This window comes from Denticeps clupeoides, chromosome 1, assembly GCF_900700375.1.
Source record: "Denticeps clupeoides chromosome 1, fDenClu1.1, whole genome shotgun sequence".
In the NCBI taxonomy this organism is placed as follows: domain Eukaryota; kingdom Metazoa; phylum Chordata; class Actinopteri; order Clupeiformes; family Denticipitidae; genus Denticeps; species Denticeps clupeoides.
This window is the reverse complement of record NC_041707.1, coordinates 7,186,705-7,208,220: the sequence shown is the minus strand read 5'-3', so window position 1 is coordinate 7,208,220 and position 21,516 is coordinate 7,186,705. Positions and strand designations below refer to the sequence as shown.

Below are 21,516 nucleotides of genomic sequence, written 5' to 3'. Positions count from 1 at the left end.
TGTAATTTATGTAATATTGGATCGGAATGACCTCTGGACAGACATGACGCTTGTTTCTGTTGTCGTTGCCGATGCACGTGGTGCTAGTATTGTTTGGACGTTTTTTCCCCCTCGGCAGCTCATGCACCTGTAGCTGATGTAATGGAGTTACATGCACGTAATGTAAATGCAGGCGGGACTGCCGGATCCGCCCCTTTGGAGCTACGGGCCGGACTCTGACAGTGACTAATTAAAAGCATCTATCATTTAAATGAGGCCCGTCAGAGAGAAATGTTACGACTGCGTCCGCGCTATCAGCTGGGATCAGTCGTTTACTTTGCCCGGCAACCAAAATAGGGCCCTCGAACCTGCTTCCTGGCTCCCAGACTGGGACGCTAGTGCCCTGCACAATGAGGACGTTTACCCAGGCGCAGGCGGCCATCCTCGGCTGGACCGGTTCAGCCGAGGGAAGGTGCGTAGCCGGGCGGCGGCGCTTCTGTTTATTTACCGCGGTGGAGGTGGATGTTTTTCTGGAAGAGTCCAGTGTTTTTTCCTCTGCAATTTCAGAATCTGGATTTTTTTTTTTCCTCTTCCTGGTCTGTGGATGCGAAGGCCGTTTCCTCCCCTTGTTTCCGATTCACACAGTGTGGTGAGCTGGCAGTTTGTGTGTGGCCTTACAGGATGGACGGATGAATAGGGGAGGATAGGAGTGATGCCACGTGACGGCAAAGAAATTATTTAATCACTGCTGGCCTCTAGAAATGGCTTCTCGTCAGCATAAGACATCACCCTTAGTTGTAAATTGGGCCAGTGGTGGCCTAGCGGTTAAGGAAGCGGCCCCGTAATCAGAAGGTTGTCAGTTTGAATCCCGATCTGCCAAGGTGCCACTGAGCAGTGTGGTAGTAGCCTAGGGGTAACACACTCGCCTATGAACCAGAAGACCCAGGTTCAAATACCACTTGCTACCATTGTGTCCCTGAGAAAGACACCTAACCCTAAGTTGCTCCAGGGGGACTGTCCCTGTAACTACTGATTGTAAGTCGCTCTGGATAAGGGCGTCTGATAAATGCCTTAAAATAAATGAAAAATGAATTTAGGTCTAGTCAAGTTGAGCATGACATATTTTATTCAGAATTAACCATGAATATTTTAGTCTAGTCTAGGGGCAGACTTGACTTTGTTCAAATCCCCAAAAGGCCAAGGTACCACTGAGGTGCCACGGAGCAAGGTACCGTCCCCACACACTGCTCTCCGGGTGCCTGTCATGGCTGCCCACTGCTAACTTAAAAAAAAGTTAAAAGTGAAGTGATTGTCACATGTGATACACAGCAGCACAGCACACGGTGCACACAGTGAAATTTGTCCATTTAGCCCATCACCCTGAGTGAGCAGTGGGCGGCCATGACAGGCGCCCTGGGAGCAGTGTGTGGGGACGGTACCTTGCTCCGTGGCACCTCAGTGGTACCTTGGCGGATCGGGTTTCGAACCGGCAACCTTCTGATTACAGGGCCGCTTCCTTAACCGCTAGGCCACCACTGCCCCAATTTACAACTAAGGGTGATGGTTAAATGCAGAGGACACATTTTGTTGTGTCACCGTGTGCTGTGCTGACAATCACTTCACTTTCACTAAATGATGATCGTCCATTGTCACACATGGCAGAATAAGGTTGCATTGGAGTGAAAACGGTTTCTTGTGCCTCTCGTCAATGAGAGCAGAAGCACAAACGTTAAAAAGCTTCAATCCGCATAAAAAATTACAAACGTGAAAATAAATGACTGAAAACAAAGTTTACAGAGGTGAACAGTAAAAAAGTCAATTCGTCAATTAAGTAGTTTGATCATGTATCTGTACTTTACTAAAGTATTTCCCTTTGCAGATACTTTTTACTTAAACTCCACAACATTTCAGATATCAGATATCTTGCTTTCTACTCGGCAGAAACTTTTTACTTCATTATGTGGTGACATTACTTCTGTAGAACTGCTTCTTATTTTATAATCTTATAATCTGAATCTGTCTCTGACGTTTTGTCAGTGGGAATCTGTAACTTTTTCATTGAAACTGAGATTTATTTTCCAAAAAGAGTGAATTTTATACACGGCTGTGTGCTTGCACCTCACATGTTCAGTGCAGCAAAATATCACTGACGTTGTCCTCCCTACATATAATCTAGGCATATTTACAGTGCATTATAAGTAAGGATATTGTTTGCTGTGGCATCTAATGTAATTGAAGCTGAGACATATTTTTGCTGTTAGTAGAGACTACTAAAATCTGATGATGGGCAGAGCAACAAAAAGAAATTCAAAATGAAGCAGCTACACAGTGAGCATTTTGTAACCCTCCTCTCATGTTTAGTGCAGCAGATAAAGCTTCACATTACGCAGGTAAACGCCACACCTACAAACAGGGCAAGCCCCGCCCCCTGACATCACGTATGCACCTTTCTTCTGAATTTATACAAACACTCTGACTTGGCGTAGGTTTGTAACTAAACCTACAGCCACTGTGGACTATATTTTCCTATTGGAAATTGTGTGCTCAGGATCTGTTTAACATCAGACAAAATGAAACAGTCTAAAATGACTTGATTAAGCAAGGGCCCTGTTACAAAACTAATAATGAAACATTAGAACCACAAAATATCACTTTGCTTCTTAAGCACATTTGAGTGCCAAACTTTTTGTACTTTTCCAAGTGGTACTTTAAAGGTAAAACTTTTACTTGTGTATCTCTACTTAGGGTGGCACTAGCCTAGTGGGTAACACACTCGCCTGTGAACCAGAAGACCCAGGTTCAAATCCCACTTACTACCATTGTGTCCCTGAGCAAGACACTTAACCCTAAGTTGCTCCAGGGGGACTGTCCCCTGTAACTACTGTAAGTCGCTCTGGATAAGGGCATCTGATAAATGCTGTAAATGTCACTGTACTTTAAATCAGATACACAGCTTGTGTAGGTTAATTGTTGATGGCCAGATTATGTACACAGCGCTAAATAATTACAATTTGTAAATGTGTGTGTAAAAGTTTTATATGTGTGGAATATTAAAAAAAAAAAAAAAAAGCATCTCAAGGGCATATAGTGGCACATAGAGGTGATTTTGTGAAAATGTTGCTGAGTTGCTCGAACCGTAGGCCGGTTTTGAACATCTCCCCCCCTGCAGTCGACCCCCGGCAGCAGGCAGCACACGGGGGAGCATGTCTCCGTGTTTCAGGTGTCAATGTTTATAAGAGATACAACACCAATTACTGCCGGAGCGCACGACCACTATTTGTGGCATCACACTGAGTTGCTTTTATCCACAGAGCTGCCCCTCAGCGTAAATACAGGCTCATTGTTTCATCCAATGGCTGCAGGGGTGTCATGCGTGAAACAGGACAGGTGGTTCAGCGGCTTCATCCCACAGTCATTCATTTACAAATACATCATGAAATGTCACCGGCTTACTGAACAATATGCCACAGCCGAAGACGGACGCTATATGGCTGACATTTAGTTCATGGTAAATGCTTTATTTTAGGTCTCCTTGTTGAGACTCCACGGCCGGCTACGCTTTTCCAGACCAACAGTAACTGTATAAGCAGTCCTGGCCAAAAAGGATGCATGCACTCAACAAGATAAAGGCAGATTTATGAAGCGGTCGCACAACATCTGCCCTCCGGATGTGTCCTGCACAACTTTCCACGAGCATTCCTGAAATCCCGAACACATTTGACCCGGCAGGGAAAGCCGCCAGGGTGGCTTCTGGCTCCCTCCTTTTTTTTTTTTTTTAAATGGCTTTTACTGGGACAAAGGCCTCATTACTGCTTGCGGCACAACGCGGTGTCATGGTGCACCTGTCCCACACCGTGCTGCGCAACCAAGCGGCATGCAATGTCACCCACCTTGCTTTTACTTCTGCATTGAAGCGTGATGGCTGCTGCTCGCCTTGTCTTGGTACTCGAGTTCCACTGACTTTCAGTAGAATATATAATCAAATTTGACTCCTTCAATGGTGCTGTGCCACCCTAGCTGGCTGAGGTGCTTCATGCTCACTTCGTTGGTAGTGCCAAAGCCAAACAGGAAAACTAGAGGTGATTGTGAGTTTTTGCAATTTTAGCTCCGAAATTATAGAACTCTTAGAAATTAGAATTAGCTTTCACGTCGAGACCTAAAACACTTTTCTTCACATTGCTGATAAAGTCTTGTATGTCTATTTGTATTGCATTTCTATATGTATTTTACTCGCATTGTCTTTGCACAGCCCATTGGTATGAGGCTGCATTGTCTTTTAATTGTGCTCTATAAATAAATTTTTCATTTGATTTTGACGTTTTTTTTAATTACTGTCCCTAATGCAATTATGCCAGCTCCATTAAAACTTGTGATTTGTAGATGCTTAAGTTTCTTGCGTCCCATCCGCTCTCTGGTCACCCTGTGTATTTGTTTAGCGACTTTGGCGTCGAACCCTGAGCCCTCCCACTGTTTATTACACAGCTCGCCTGTTTTGGTTCCCCTGCGTTGCAGAAGAGACGTATTTTGTACACAGGGAAGGCTGTGTCATGTAAACAATTTATATCAGTGCGAAACGTGTTTACAGAAAAGATTGTTCCCTGTGCTGGATAAAATACATTTTAAGATGCTGCATTTCAACCGTTCACACTAAACGCCGTAAAGGAAAACAAACACAGGCTTAAGTGAACTGGTTGGACCTTGATTCCAGTCGTAGTAGAGCCATGGGGGTTCAGTACCCCCTCAGCACCCCTCTGGATTAAGGACATTGCTCAGAAGTCCATGACAGATGACAGTAGGATTTTTTTCAAATGATGCAACATGTGTTGATGGATCACTAGTTCCATATAATACAACTTTGCTTATGTGGGTTTCATATGACATATTGGTTCATCATCCTGCAGGGTCATACATTTAACCCATGATTGACAGGTCATGTATAAGTCATGGAACTGAGGAATTGTGTAAGGTGTGAAACATAAATCCTGTAAGTCATATGAACAGCCGAATGCGAAACCAAAAATCTGTTTTTTTTCATAGTTTCACTGAATTACAGCTTTTGCTCTTGTATCTGTTCATTCATTATTTTTAATGATTGTTTTTGGATGCAGGGGAAATTTGGGGCACGTCGGTTCCTTTCGTTCTGTTGATGATTGTGTTTCTTCACAAACGTAAAAAAACCTCAGTCTCATGTACACACATCTGTATTTCTGTGTTTAAATCCTTGCTGATTTATGATCAGCTGTGCTTCCAGGACATTTATGCCGATTGTATGTTCATTTACATTCACTTAGTGAAAAGAAGACAAGCAGAGGTGGTGTGTCCATGGAGTAAAATAAGTGTGACAGGGTTTACAAACTTATATGGATCTTCAGATCTGTAATCAGTAAGGACCTAAGTTGCGGGCTATAAACCTCAAGGAATAAAATTTTTGAAAAAATCTGCCGGGAAGTCTGTTTCCACAGGCCTCACGCTGGTCCATGTTGGTTATCTGGACGATGGAGGACGGATGAACGGCGAATGAAATGTGGCTCCTGTCAGCATCATGATGCAAGGACGAGTGATGTATGACTGTTTATTTTTTCTGGAGGTCTGACCTCCTATAACCCAGTCGACAGACACCAAACGTTCGTTTTTCATCCCAGCATCATGCTGGTGACCCCAACTGCAACTCAGGACCTCAGAAGTAAACTCCACCCTCACTGCTTAACCAAAAACATAAATCTTTAGACCGGGTCACTTTTTAATAATCAGGAACAATGTACGGATCATACTATACCGTTGCTGCAATTTCTGAACGTTTTTTCCAATCTGTGTGAGCATCGCTGCTGTTTTCTTCCCCAATAGACTGTTCTCATGGTGTCACTTTTTAATGGATCTGTTCGAAAGGCTCCCTCTGAACCCTGTGTGGTTCATTTATCTTCCCCGGGGTCCAGACTTTCTCACACGCCGCATCTGATTTATGAGCCACGGTGATGAATGACACGCATTCTGTATGTACATAGCCAACACAACGTTCTCCTGCACCCCACCAGCAATTTATTTGTCTAACTGTGTGTGTGTGTGTGTGTGTGTGTGTGTGTGTGTGTGAGTGAGTGTGACAAAGAGCGAGAGACTTCCCTTTTCCTGAAGCAGCTATAAGAGTGATGGGATTTATTAGGTAAGCTTGGCCTGTGTGGAGAGGAAACTAACCCTGCCTCCTGCACAGCTTCCTAAAGGTCTCCCATCGCACATTTAAAGTCTCTGGCGTAGCCGTCGGTGTGTTTAAGGGAGCGTCACAACTGGCCGAGGCGCATTATTAGGACAATCGTGTAAAGGCTTTTTGCTTTTGGGTTGTTAACGTGATCTTCAGAGCTCATCCTGTCCATTTCTTCCACGACATGGGGTCCTTGCCCGTTCGCTCAGAGTTGGAGTGGCTAAACGCGCCCCAGCCACGCCCCGGGCCGCTACGGTTATCTGCACAGTTCTGCATGGCCACATTTTGTCCTTTGGTGTTTGTTGAAATAAGCGCACACAGGCAGCATGAAAGCAGAGGTTCTGAGCGTAGCCTGATGTGTCGGGCCTGATAAGAGCCCAGCAGGGCCGCAGTGCCAGGCCTCTCACGCCAATCTCAGGCCACAACAACACCCTCACACAATCCCCGAGAATAACAGGATTTGCATGTTCCACATCTCTCGCAAGAATCCAGCTTGTCCTAATGTCCCAAACAAGGCAAAATGACATTCTTTATGACATGTCTCACTGTTGTTATACATTTTCAGACAATGATAGAGAGATGCGGGCTTGGAATAATGGTGATTACAATCGCATACTGCAATCACAATTAGCTGTTTTTTTAAGTGCTGCGCTAAAAAAAAACAGCCAAAAGCAAGAAAAAAGTTATTTGACCAATAAACTCCTTGCAAATATTGTTATTGATATAATGCCACAGTTCACTTGCATCCGGCAATCTGATTGGCTGAGAGGTCTTCGGGAGCATTATCTCAGTCTGTCTTGTTACACTGACTATTGAGGCGAATCTAAAGTCCTTCAAAAGGTGTCATAAAATCTATACGTAAATGTCATAGGACGAACTGTGATATAAGTGCAGTAAATTGGACAGGTTAATGTAAATGCACTCAAGGTGGTGCTGTGGTGTGAGGCACTGCCGCTGATCTACCGATCTACTGAGACCAAGATTCAAATTACGGGGGCGGAGCTAATTCATGCAATTCTGTGTCTATTCTTGCTGTGGCCAGTTACTAGATTTACGTAGCCGGTTAGTATACTTACATAAGGCAAAGTCTTTGGAAGTCGCAGTGCAAATGAAAGTGATTGTTTTTGTCATTTGTGAAACACTGCAGCACAGCACACGGTGCACACAACAAAATATGTCCTCTGCATTTAACCCATCACCCTTGGTGATCAGTGGGCAGCCATGAAAGGTGCCCGGGGATGTTGCACTATATGTTCTTCATGTTGAAACTCATTCTCATGTACACACGTCTGTACACACACGTGTGTTTAAATCCCATTGCCAGCTCAGTGATTTACAAGTGCTTTCGCTCAGCTTGCCTTGTGCACACTGGCCGCCATGACCAGCTGGTGTTGGAAGGATGTCCAGCTGCATGCAGTTAAGACGTCATGTGTGATTGTAAAGGAATAATCAAGTGTCTGGAACTGCTGGTAATGGGGTTTGTGAACAACGCTATAACATCTGAAGACTCATTTTCGTCCACATTCGGATTAATGGGAGTCAAGAGCAATTTTATATTTGCAGTGTCCAGATGTGATGAAAAAACCCATTTGTTAAATAAGTAAGACATGTGACCTCATGAATGAATTTGTTTCTGATTCTTGAAATGATGGTAAATATGGACTTGTGTGCAGACAGCTGACTAAGAATGAGGTTGAAGCCAGTAGCTTCTGTGAAATGGCCCACACCCACCCTGAAGCTGATGCATCACTTTCAATATGATTCCCCTTTGCCCTGCACGGTCCCGGTGTGTATGCTTCGGCATGGCCGGTGGCACTGGGTGCCTTCTGGTCAGCCCCGCTCACCCTTCACCCTCCGGCGCCCTCCGCCACCCCCAGCCCTTGAGCCTGGGAGCGGAATTCTGGGAACATTTTTCCATGTGAAACTCCGAGGTCCCGTTTAGGGGTGTGACGCCACTGCATTGTTCAGGCAGCAAAAAAGGAACCGCTTGTGATGAGGCCAAATCCTGTCGGTCCCAAAAAAACAGGCACTTTCTCACACCGGCTTCCTTCCTCGTTGGACGCTACAAAACAATCCCAGACTGGCCAGCTGACTGGAGAAAGAGTGGGAGAGGGCGCACGAGCGAGAGCGATGAGAGGGGCAACCAGCGCGCCTCTATCGCCCACAGCAGACTGTTTGTCAGTCAATGAAGCCCAGCAGGCAGTCGGCTGAAGGCACAGGCATTGACCTGCTATCTGTCAGCGCAGACCACGGCACCGCTTGCCCACCGCTGTTATACGAAATCCTTTTGACGAGGGGCTCCTATCACATGCTTCCGTTCTCTACACAGTTTGGGGGCTTCCTACGCTTCCCATGGTCAGATAACATATGCACTCTATGAGCAGAAATATTTATTCGGTTGCACGGTTGAAGGGTCTTTTGGGGATTTTGTACAGGATCTGACACTGTGCAGAAAATAGACCCTGATGGAGGAAGCGAGCGAGGAACCTTGGACGCCCTGATATAGAAATCATATGAAGGAGGAGAGATGAGCGACAGAATGAGAGAGAGATGGGCCCGGCCTGATGCAGATCGGGGCTCAGGAAGCACCTGCCTGCCGACGCGTTATCTGACCCGCGCACATCAGGTGGTTTCCTTGTTTACGTTGGCCTGGAATCCCAGCGGTCCGGCCCTCACTGACTGGTCTGGCCACGCCTTTTCCAGCTACAGTGCATTCATTGATCTTTAGAGAGCTTTCACCCCCCCCCCCATTTCCATGCCTCTCCTGTGCTGGTGTCCATTCTGGACAGTGGCAGAGCAGGCTTGACCCCCCCTTTCACTAAGCCCCCAACCACATCGTCCCCGATGAACGAGCAGCCTTTAAAAAGCTGTGAGGGGGGAGATTCTCACCTGATTTATCACCTGATATGAGAGGTTGAGGGGTGGCATGGAGGCACAAATAAGCTATTTTTACTGCCAATTTAACACAAATGCATTTCTTAAATTAAGTTTCAGATTGAAAAATATGGTAATTCTTGGATTTGGTCCTGTTGTAAATGTTACTACTACTTATCTAAATGAACAAAAAAAAAAAAGGAACACTGGGACGAATGAAATGAACAAGATTCAAACCCAAAGCAAGAATGGACCGCAACTGAAGAAAAGCCCGACTTCTTAGGCCCGATTACACCTCAAATTTATTCAGTCCTATTTTACTTGGCTGGACACGGCCTTTGCTTTATTCAACTCAAACGGTTAGTGTGCCTGTTGTATTGTCACATTCATAAAGATTACAAAGCAATACCCAGGATTCAGCATATTATGGGGCAGCGTATTATGTCAATTGGTGTAATGCTGTGACCCATTAAAATGAAAAGGATCATAAGGATTTGTTTTGTTTGTTAAAATAATCCCCCGAGGATTTCAGGAAGCCTGACTAATAAACCAATTGTCTTTTTTTTTTTTTTCAATCTGAACACAAGAGCCAATCAGGCTTGAGGACTGGCTGCCGCTGTCCCTTTCGGCCCTGATGAGCCTTCGCCCCAGCGACATGCACTGCGTGATTACAGAGCACTTCACTTCGCCAGAGCCAGGGTCGTCATCATCATTATCCCTCCGGCAGACTTCATTATGTCTAAGTGCAGGTGTTGTCTGTAATTGGTCACTTGAGGGTGGAGGAAATTGGGGGAAAGTGGGGAGGGGAGGGCCGCTCCACGGCGAACCCCCTACAGGTGGCACTCAGCCCGCCGACGCCGGCCTTCATGCAGGACCGCAGAGGGGAGGGAGGTGGGCACCTATCTGTCAGAGTTGAAAAGGACATTAAATTATTGAGAATTGGGGTGGCCAATCATTCCCCATGAGGGTTGATGTGATGTGCAGCTCCCGAATTGCTTCTCTAATTAAAGGAACCAATTAATTCATTAATCCCCTGACCCTAGTTTTAACCGTTAATTAACAGTCTTATGTTCATGTTTCTTATATAGTGCTTGGGTGATTAACAATTTATTCCAAAATATAAGTGATATGGGGTTACTGGTATGTCTTCACCAAAAGATTTTAGAACCAGCTACAATGGGGTTTTCAGTTTCATCTTCTCTTTAATAGGTACTTATTATTTCATACAGAATTCAAATGGTTAAATTCTCAGACACACACACTGTGTAGTTATTGAAGGAATAAGAACTGTGTTCAAGAATAGAGAACACTCTGTTGCGGCACATGGTGTTTCATTTAAAAAAAATCTGTTTGTTACTCATCTAGCTTTTAGATTTAATGGCTCATCTTGAAGGTCATTTCTTTTAAGACTTGAAGCTTGCACTTTGATTTACGTCCAATGTTCGCAGGAGAGGCACCAGAGTCATGCTACCTATTCCATAAACGCCCCAATCTGCGCATTTCCCCTCTTCTTCCTCATCCCTCTCTCACGCTTTTCCTCCTCCAGGGTACCTGTGCGCCTCAGACTTTCCTCACAGTCTCAGGCAAGTGCTTCCTGAGAGCTCCTTACTTCTCCTGTGGACTGTAAATTCTCCTCCGTCTCCTCCTGGCAACATCTGATGGGCATTGTTCTCCATCAGCTCCAGTGCGGCGACTGAACTGGAAGCGATTAGTGGGATGCGGGGATGGCGGGTGGGAGGGGATCGGCAGGAACCCTGTGCACCCCTGCCATTGAGCTGGCCTGCTCTGGTATATTAACGGAGCCCGCTTCTCTCTAATCGCGGCAATTGAGGCCATTAAGAACAACATTACCCAGAGCCCACTGATAAAGGCTAATTGGGCGGAATGTTTGCGTTTTATGCCTCTGTGTGAGAACACAGAACAACATTTAGTCATCACGTGTCCCATCTGCCTGGGTGCCGAGATCTTTTTTCTTTTCTCTTCCTCGGATTTTATTGTGCCCTTGAGATTGAGGCCACTGTGATTTCTTGGCCAGGCTCAACAACTGGTAATGGTCTGTTAATTATTAGGTGATTTCCATTGGCTCAGAGCTGACAATGTTCCACAACTGGGTCCTTATGACCTCAAAGGATGTTCATAACATCCTGACCGCTCACCAAAACACATAAGCACACAGCGGAAGTGACGGACGTGTCTCGTTTTTCATGCAGATTCACCCATCCAGGGGAAGCACTAGAGAATATTCAAGGTTCCACACCTGTCAAGAGCACGCTTTTCCTCTAAAAGCATCCGTCCCAGGGGTTCACCCACGACTCATTCCTCGACGGAACTTCCAGGGGTTCCGATAAAGCCGACAGCTTTCCCAGGAATGGGGGGTGTTTCTTACCCAAGGGATGCAGTGTGATGTGGAGCAGAGACTGACAAGAAAAAGGGTCTCAAAATGCAACACAAACATTCGCCGCTGACAGAAGGACAAAAAAATGAAACCACGGCCACCCCCAAGTCCTGACATGAGAACGCAGCTCCTAGCGGCGTTACCAGTGCCTTCAGACTGGCCTCCGAGGCTCACCGATGGGGCATTGATTCTTTTAAAGAGAATGCTGCACTTGGATTGTGTCGATGATGAATTATGTTCTGCATCTTCTGGAAGCACCTGCCGAACGTGAGAGGAACTCCAATATGAAGTTCCGTACGAAAAGCAAAGTTAATTGTTTGTCACTGTTATGTGTTGTGGTGTGGCTTGTTCTGCGTCTGAATTGGTTTGCTCCTGTCTTCCTGCAAAGTGTGGGAAAATAGGCTCCTGTCAACAACTGAAAACATCTGGGATATGACACATTCTCCAAAAAAAATGCCGACATGCGTTCACTTGCTTTCACTCTCGTCTCATGAATGACAGAATTTCTCCTCTATCCTGTGCTGGTTGCAAAAGAGGAAGTAAAACAGGGGTGGTAGTCGCCATTCGCCTATGAACCAGAAGACCCGGGCTCAGATCAAACTCACTACCATTGTGTCCCTGAGCAAGAGACTTAACCCTGAGCGTCTCCGGGGGGACTGTCCCTGTACCTACTGTTTGTAAGTCTCTCTGGATAAGGGCGTCTGGATAAGGGCGTCTGGAAAATGGCGTAAATGTAAAATCGCAATAAACACACACACACACACACACACACACACACACACACACACACACAGCTTTCTTTGTATTCTGGCCCTTCACGCTTCTCCTTTGTCCAGGTTTGGTTGTAAAAGTCTATCAGAGACCGGCATGTGCACAGACAAACCCCAGGTGGTGCTCAAATACCTGCACTTCCAGCCTCTGACATGACTGGTACCCTTTTTGCTCTTTTGTTCCAAATTCTTTAAAATGTTGGCCCACTTCAAGGTGGAGAAAACAGACAAGCCAGTTTTTCTTGTTTTATCTATAAAAAAAAATCCTGAAGATGCCTGACCTTCAGCTAGCAAACAAGCCTCAATTTGAAAAGTTGAGTCTTTGAATCGTTAATTTGGTCGAGCATCCACTTGCTGGGCAAAGATCAGGTGGTTTCGGCAGGGGAGCTCTGTAGTGTATCGAGAGTCCAGTCTTTTAGAGCATCCTACATGTATTATTAACAGCAACACGATGAGTTTAAAGCCTCCAGTCCCTGGAGACAGACCTTGTTCTGCTGGTGTGCCAGAGGAACAAAAAAACTATTCCGTGTTTTTCTTCCTTTTTTTTGGCAACAACGAAAAATGCAGAATGATTCTTTTTATTCAAAGCATATTAAAATTCTGTATCCAACTCCCTTTTGCTCTGAAGAAGAGGTTGCATTACATTTTTTGCACCTGATAAGTGTTACGATTCCTTTATAGACGACAGTGCTTTCCAAAAAAGGATATTTCATCTCTCTTGGATTGCTTAAATGAAAGAATTATAGGATTCCAGAGTTACAAATGATGACAATACTGAATGTTTTCCTGCCTGTTCCGTCCAGTGTGTGAGAAGCTTTGTTCTACAGGAACAGGTTTCTATGCTGGCAAACCTGGAGGTTCCCACGGCAGCCTGTCTCCACAACACAATGCAACACAGCAAAGATGCGTGAATATATCGGAGCGCTGACTTTAACAATAAAACTGCATAACAAATTGTGGTGAACAATAGTGAACTCCATACAGAGCCATTTTCAAGTACAGGAACCATTTCCATCGTCAAAGGTTCTAGGTTCCTGTTAAAACCTTTTATTTCAAACTAGATCCAGAAGTGGTTGTCACAGAATAGTTTTGGTTGGGGGTGTGAAGAAATAGATTTTCATGTGAAGCACCCTCACTTGGGATCAGAGAGAGGGTTTAGCATGGATGTATTATCCATCATGGTTCCTAGGTAAACCAGCTGACCTGTTTGGGGTTCTCACACTGATAATATTATGTCTGTTTTCCATTTGATGAGGCTATGCCATATCCTCTGCAGACCCCCTCCACCCCAGCCGGCCACTGCCCTCCTACAGGGCTTTCTTGTGCAGCAGGCTTCTCACATTGTCACTGCCCTGTCCCTCACTATCCCTCAATGCACAATGTCTATTGTTCCCCACGTGCCCCTGCTTGAAAGGAGGTGATTTTTTTTTAAAGAAACAGCTCTGACAGTCCATTGTAATGTGCACTTCCACCAATAGAGATGAGATAGAGAAGTGAAAAATGATCTAAAATCTACCTAGAGTGTCTCAACAGTATGTGTACCCTGGGTGTATGTGGGGGCGAGTAGGTGCTCACATCACACCCCCACTGGGTAACCTCCCCATCTCCATGCCCAAGGCTTCCCACAGTCCCCACTCACACCCCACAGCATGACTTTCACTTAGCCCTGATCCGACTCACTTAATACCTGGAAATCATTTTCCTTCCGCTTCTCCACTCGCTCTGTCTTCAGAATAATGAGAACGTTGCCTGCCCTTGTGCAGAAGAAAATGGAGCCGTGGCAGGCCGTGCCAGAGCTTCAGTGGAACTCCTTCTAAGGTTTCACAGCCTCTCATCCATTATTGCCTCTTATCTCACAAAACCTAAAAACAACTCAAAGAATAATTAGCCGAGGTCATGTTAATGTTAAAATCTGCAACTTATAAAAAGTCTTTCAGGTAGATTTTATCAAAGCTTTCTGCAAACAAGTTTACGTGGAAAGCATACGGACGGATTCTTCTACATATCCTCAAGCAAAGTATAAGAAAGTGCTCAACCTGAAGATTGACCAAATATGGTAAAGTATGACTGTTGTTGCATATTAATCCTTACAAAGGTTCTTTAGCAGTCTGCGAACCATTTCACTGGACCATCTATTTAGCCCTCAATCACCCAATGGAACTTATACCTTCCAGACTCCTCAGTTAATTGTTGGTCAGGTTGCTTTCAAGTTATGACTAAGGTAAGGATTTTTAACAAATACAGGGTTATTTAACATGATGATGATGATGGTAATGAAGATGAATGCTAAACAATGGTTTGAATTCTTTTGCTGAACCTGTTGAAATTGCTTCAGCCACCTCAACCATTCCATGGTGATGCAAAAAACATTTATGGACCCATGACTGGAGGGGGAATATAACATGTGAGCTAAATATTATTGACATAATACTAAATAGTCAAACATTCATATTATAATGCACTGAATATTTTTGAAATAGAACTGAATTGGTCATTTTTACATAAGAAATTTGTGGTAGGTCAATTTGTATAACTAATACATGCACTATTTTATATTTAGTGAACTGAGGGCTGTGTCTTCTCTCTTTGTTTTTACCTTGTTTGTTGGATGACGGCTGGGATAAAGAAGCCCAGGGCAGGTGCAGAAGATAAGAGTGCTAATGGAAATCGCTCACACTCTACTGAAGGCATCGTGCACTTGTCAAGATGTTCTTGCACCTGTGCATCCACACACACATACACACTGCGCACCCACAACCTTTGGCTTTTATTTAATCGGCAGAGCTGTGTAAGGCCTGGCACACATTAATCCAAAAGGATCAGCAGCCAAGAAACCCATATTTGTGTGTGTGTTTCAGTATGCACAAAGAAATATTGTGATTGGTCCTAATTGGCCACCAATGCCCTCTTGTGGTGACCTATTAAAAGCTTGCAGGTAACTTTTTTGCACTGCATGCACTGTGGCTGTTCATACTTAAACCCTTACAAAGTCCCTGTTAAGACGTCAGGGTGACCGTGCTGTGCTTTTTTTTCGTTTATCTTAAAATACTTTTCCTTACATAGTATTGTTGCTGTTCATAATTAGAAACTTGGTTAATGTGACACTCCATCTTCATTCCTGGACGTGGTAATATAAATCCACAGAGTGGTTTCTCTAAGCTGTTTATCATTTACTCAAACAGCAATGGGAGCTGTATTAACGATAAATACCTCATGTTCTTTGATTTACATGGACAGATTGAGTCACTCGGTTGGTATTTGGTTAACACACAGCATGACGTTCATTGATTTATGAGTTTTAGTACCCACTCAGCATAACTTAATGAAGAACTAGGCCCGCCTTGTTATACTGTGACTCAGCTCATGTGATCAATCTCCTCCAAAATCTGGCCATCTGGCCGGAGTTCCCTACAGACCCGTCCAAAGGTTTTTATTATTATGATTTAGAGTTCACTGGGATGGACGACGCGGTGATATCGCTGTGATCGCTCTGGTTTTATTGAAATGTAGCAATATGCATGCAGGGGTATCTGTGCGAGTGTTATGATCACGTTCCATCCAGGCGAGCCCAGACAGCAGCGCGGGTGTATAAACAGGCAGGCAGCTAATTACGACCCCAACCAAATCATGAAGCATTATCGGTGCTGCATGTTCCGCTGATAACACAGCCAATCAGTCTGCGTTAGGGTGTGTGTTATCTTAATGAGCTCTCTGGACACTCACAAACACACACACACACACACATAGTCTTGGTCGAATGCAATTGGCCCTCTCCATTGCTCTCAGAACTGCATCTTGTACAGAATCACCCAGCCATCCATTACATCGCCAGGGTGCTCCCTAGTGGTTCGGCGTCATTCGATTTAATCCCGGCTGCTGAGCTAAGGAGAGCCTTTGCTTTTTAGGTTTTTATTTTTCTGTCCACACATTCTCCCTGATTTTGGATTCTGTATGACCACAATTTCACCTTTAGATTTGGGGAGATTTATCTGTGGCTCTGTTTGACCTCTCTTGACCCTGCCGGAGGTTCTGCCTTTCCCTTTCTCCTTCTAAGGCTCTTTCTCGTGTGAGACCTTCAGTCGGGTAAGAGATTACGGCAAGGCTTGATAAGGCTGGCCTGAGCACTAATCACTGAGAGCCATTTAGTGGCCTGAGTCACTGGGTAACTGGGCTGGCCAGGGTGGGATACAAGAGCTTCCACTGTGCTCTGTCTTTCCTCACACAAATCTCAAAAGCCTGCTTTCGGCCATTTGCATTTTTGATAAAGAAACATTTAAATGTAGTAAGACCATCTGGGGAAATTGTAGGTGAGAAACACATGGAAGTGAAAAGTGATTGTGAAAACACAGAACACGGTGCTCACAACAAAATGTCTCGTCTGCTTTTAACCCATCACCCTTGGTGAGCAGTGGGCAGCCATGACAGGCGCCCGGGGAGCAGTGTGTGGGGACGGTGCTTTGCTCAGTGGCACCTCAGTGGCGCCTCGGGATTCAAACCGTCAACCATCCCCTTACGGGTCCATTTCTTTACCCGCTAGGCCACTACCGCCCCAATAAATTACAATGTCATTTGAAGACTCCAGTCAGGATCGAACTCAAGACCAGTGCGATGGACACTGAGCTATGAAGCCACTGCTATATAAACCTGTTACTGCAGATTTTGAACATGTACGTGACACCGGCCTCCTCCGCCACAATATTACACAATAACCTACACAATAAGCACATTGTTAACAACGGGTTGACAAGTCATTTAAAATATTAATGTTGGGGCATGTGCTACCTGTTGGGATGTGTGTGTTACTTGGGAGGCACACAGTTAGTGTAGGTGGACAGTTCTTCCAGGCAGCAAGCTGCCTGTCAGCTGGGGCGAAGAAAAGCCCTCATTCTTGTCAAAAATGATTTCAAAGAAGAAAGAGAGGAGAAGAGTCAACTCAATGGTGCGAGCGACTGGGGGGACATGCTAATTACCGCGCATCACACCCAGCTATCGGGCTGGATCTGCTGTCACGTTTGGGGGCTCAGTTGGACCTGTGGGCTGACACATTACGCCTGGAGGAGCTGGAGGTAATTCCAGTTCATCGTTTCCTTGACACCACCCTGGCCCAACCAAGAACAGCAAAGGAATTGGTGAGATAGTGGCAAAACACCCCCAACATCACTACCGCCACGCAGAAATGAGGCCTAGTGGCATAAACATGAAAGACAACTCAAAAGACAACACTGAGCATACGGGCAGTAACACGAAACGTTAACAGGCTAAACCAAAGTGCACGGCAACCTATGCTGCACACAGTCTGTTACATGCCGGCCAAGGCTGTATGGAAATTACGGGCCGTTTTCATTGGCTGGGCTGTAGGCAGGACGCAGAACAGTTTACATTTACATTTACATTTACAGCATTTATCAGACGCCCTTATCCAGAGCGACTTACAATCAGTAGTTACAGGGACAGTCCCCCTGGAGCAACTTAGGGTTAAGTGTCTTGCTCAGGGACACAATGGTAGTAAGTGGGATTTGAACCCGGGTCTTCTGGTTCATAGGCGAGTGTGTTACCCACTAGGCTACTACCAGCCGTTTGAGCACTGTTGTGATGCCTGCACTGTTAATAAGGGCCAGAGCTGCCACTCCAGTACCCCCATGCAGCCTTACATGGTGGGCATGCCGATGGAGCTGGGACTAGTTCTGGTGGACAAATTCTTCTGCTGCTTTGGTGCCCCGGAATGGCTCCACGGCAACCAGGGGAGAAACTTGGAAGCGCAGTTCTTTACAGAGATGTGGCAGTGGAGTAAAGACACGCCGTTACACCCCCAGAGCGATGGGTTAGCTATCCTCGCGGCACTGCATCATCAGGACTGGGACTCTCATCAACAACTGGTATCCCTCCCTCGCCATCCCTCACACGCACCCTTCACCCTCCTACCATCAGGAAAAAGGTACCGAAGCATTCGGGCCCTCACTGCCAGACTCTGCAACGAGGGGGATTCGCCCCTCTGGACTGACAAACTCACAAACACACTCGCGCTTCCTCTGTTATATTGTAATATTATCCATCTGTAATATTATCTATTAACGCACCATGCCATTTTGCACATCAATATTTCCACAATTTTACTTTGCACATATATTATTCATTTCACATGTTCACATGTCTCATTGTTGTCTACATGTATTTTTGTTAAATGTTACTCTTGCACTGCCCGTGTCCCCTGTTTAAGTATCCCAGTTTGTCTGTGTCGCACACGTGCACTTTATGTCAGTATGTAACTTTGTCTAATCGTTCAAATGTTACATGTAGCACCCAGTTCCGGAGAAACGTTATTTCGTTTTATCACCCACATATTGATAGCGGCTGCAATATGAATAAAATATCCTGAAAACTACAGAAAGCAAACAAGAGAGAGAGGACGTGAGTTAGGGTTAAGGTATGTTTGGATCACAGCACGTGCAGACTATTGAAGTATGGTATTTATCACAGTTCATAATCAAACTCTTTTGACAACACTAGGGCTATTACTAACAATTATTTCAATAATTGAATACTCTGATTATTTTTTTTAATTAATCGAAGGATTGGATTTTTTAAAAAACAAGAAAAGCATTAATTTCCAACCCTTTATTAAAAAAAAACTTTAGAAAGCGCAAAAACATGTTGCTCCTTGAGCTTTTGTATTAATAATAATAAAATAAAATAAAAATGAACTAACACAAAAACATACACATGTATGATTTACATCTGCCAAATATATAGACTTTTAAAATAATGCTTAACCCTAAGTTGCTCCAGGGGGTACTGTCCCTGTTACTACTGATTGTAAGTCACTCTGGATAAGGGCGTCTGATAAATGCCGTAAATGTAAATGTAAATGTGGAGTTATGTACTATATGCAAGTACACAGCGAGACGAGATTGCGAAGCTTTGGAGATTCACAGTGTGCAAAAACACATGGAATAACACATAACATGACAAAGGACATTGTGGATATTGTGGACATTGTGCACCCACACATTTTAATAGTGCTGGTCAAGACAAACTAGACAAACCAGGCCGACAAGTAGCAGCAACATGACAGGGTGCGGATGTATTTAGTATAAAGTGTATGTGGTATACAATATAATGGCAGTATTAGTGATATGACATGATATGACATAACTCAGCAGCACAGTGGGAGGTGCTGGGCGTAATACTGATGTTCGGGAGGGAGAAAAATCATCTGCAGATGGTTTAAGGCTTCAGATGTGGTTGAGGTGATGTGGCTGATCCAACATTTTGACGTGGCAGTGATGCAGAACTATGAAGTCAAGTGATTGTCATTGTGAAACACTGCAGCACAGCACAAGGCGACTCACAAGGTGTCCTTTGCTTGTAACCATCGCCCTCCGTGAAACACGGCGTGAAATGGTAGCAGTGTGTGGGGAGGAGATTCTGTTGTCACGTGCGCTGGTGAGTTTTTTTTCATGCGTGGTAGTAGCCTAGTGGGTAACACACTTGCCTATGAACCAGAATACCCAGGTTCAAATCCCACTTACTACCATTGTGTCCCTGAGACACTTAAACCTGAGTGTCTCCAGGGGGACTGTCCCTGTAACTACTGATTGTAAGTTGCTCTGGATAAGGACGTCTGGTAAATGCTGTAAATGTAAATGTACTTATGGCCAGGGTTGGGTAAATGGTGTATTGTAAGTAATGTACCTGGTATGTTACATGACCTTTAATGGTACAGATACACTTTCTTCACCCGTATTTTTTGCACTTTTTGTCTGAAGAGCATTTGTCTCACATCGTCCTGACGGTTAATTTGGAAAGTATCTTGCATAAACGCATCTGTTGAATGAGTGTGATGGACTACAATAATGATGCATTTAGGGCACACCTTGAATATAAACACTTTTTGTTACTACACTCATTTCTAATAAATAGTAATACAAATCTATTAAAAGTAAAGTTTGCCCACATCCATTGCTGGCTCATTTGGTATTGTCCCTTTTAGATGTCTACAAAGACCATCTGCTCTTTTTAAATGGACCTAATTGAAAATCAAATCCTTTAGCGGCCTGCTCCGTGTGCCAGACTCTGAAGCAGTGGCCAGTAAACTGTTAATCAAACAGATCTTCTTTCTGTCCGACACTATGGTCTCTTTTATTTCACACATCCATGGTCAAGCTTTGTCAAGCGGCCATTTTTTCCTATCTATTTACCTCCTGTGAGCGTTCCAGCAAAGTATCTACCCTGTGCTTTATGCTTCCTGGCTGGAAGTGAATTTGGCAGGAAGTGATCTGATTCATATGTAAAATGAAGATTTTTATATTTTGGAATAGTATATTTGTTTTAATTGCAGCTAATTTTATTTTAAATATTTTTAGAGTTTTAATGAATGCTACATTCACATAGAAATCAGAAAATAAGAAACACCTTAATCTGTTATAGTCAATGAATATTCAGACACTGCAGTGTGAATATGGGAGACCGCAGCTGCTGCATTGGCTCCTGCTGATGTCCCTGTGCCATCCCTGGGCGGGATTCCCTGCATCTGGGCCTAGTCTGAGCCAGGCATGCCATGCCAGGGCCCAGAGTCTCTTACCACCATTGCACAACAACAGAAACTCCTGCTGGCACTGATTAACAGCCAAAGAAGGGGGTCAAAGGCTCAGTCAGCCATGTAAGAGAGGGTGAATCCTCTCTCTGGGACATATATATGGGATGAAGACTTCAAGATTCAAGTTTTGCTGACAAGCTTTCAGTCCACTTGTCCCATTAGCAGACAGGTTCACTGTAAATCAATACAGTGATGATGTGAACAAAATGTGCACACACCGCTTTTGTAATCAACATATAAAAAAAAAAACAGCAAAAATACTTACCTTAACACTTGTGAATTAGATGGCTAGGACGGCTCCCCGAGGGCTTGTGAATTAGTACTGGTAATTAGTACTAGTAACACTTTAACACCTCACATATCTGACCAGAACTAGTCAAACAGAAGAGAAAGAAAGAAATATAATGCATAAATAAAATAATAAATATGTACATATACAGGGGTGTGCAATATGAAGATCATATACAAATGCGAAAATGCAAAGGTGGATTGCAACAGCACTGGAGGAACACTAGATCAGCAATGAAGCACCTCTGGCAAATTTGCACTGCCAACATCTACAAAGTCCATTTATGTGTGTGTTTGTGTGTGTGTGTTTTGTTCTTTAATTCCTCAAGCATCTGTTGGTTACTTGCACTGTGCATTTGAGCTTCAAAGACGAAATTGTTGGATCTTGGCTTACTGAAACATTTATAATTAGCTGTTGGTG

At 44.4% G+C, this 21,516-nt stretch overlaps 1 long non-coding RNA gene across 1 annotated transcript; it reads left to right on the top strand.

The window, feature by feature from the left end:
* Nucleotides 1-14,174: 14,174 nt before the first annotated feature.
* On the top strand, nt 14,175-15,041 carry LOC114802269 (uncharacterized). The gene is made up of 4 exons (XR_003751697.1): nt 14,175-14,267; nt 14,386-14,432; nt 14,547-14,615; nt 14,838-15,041. It is a non-coding gene; the product is annotated as an uncharacterized LOC114802269 (long non-coding RNA).
* Nucleotides 15,042-21,516: the final 6,475 nt, after the last annotated feature.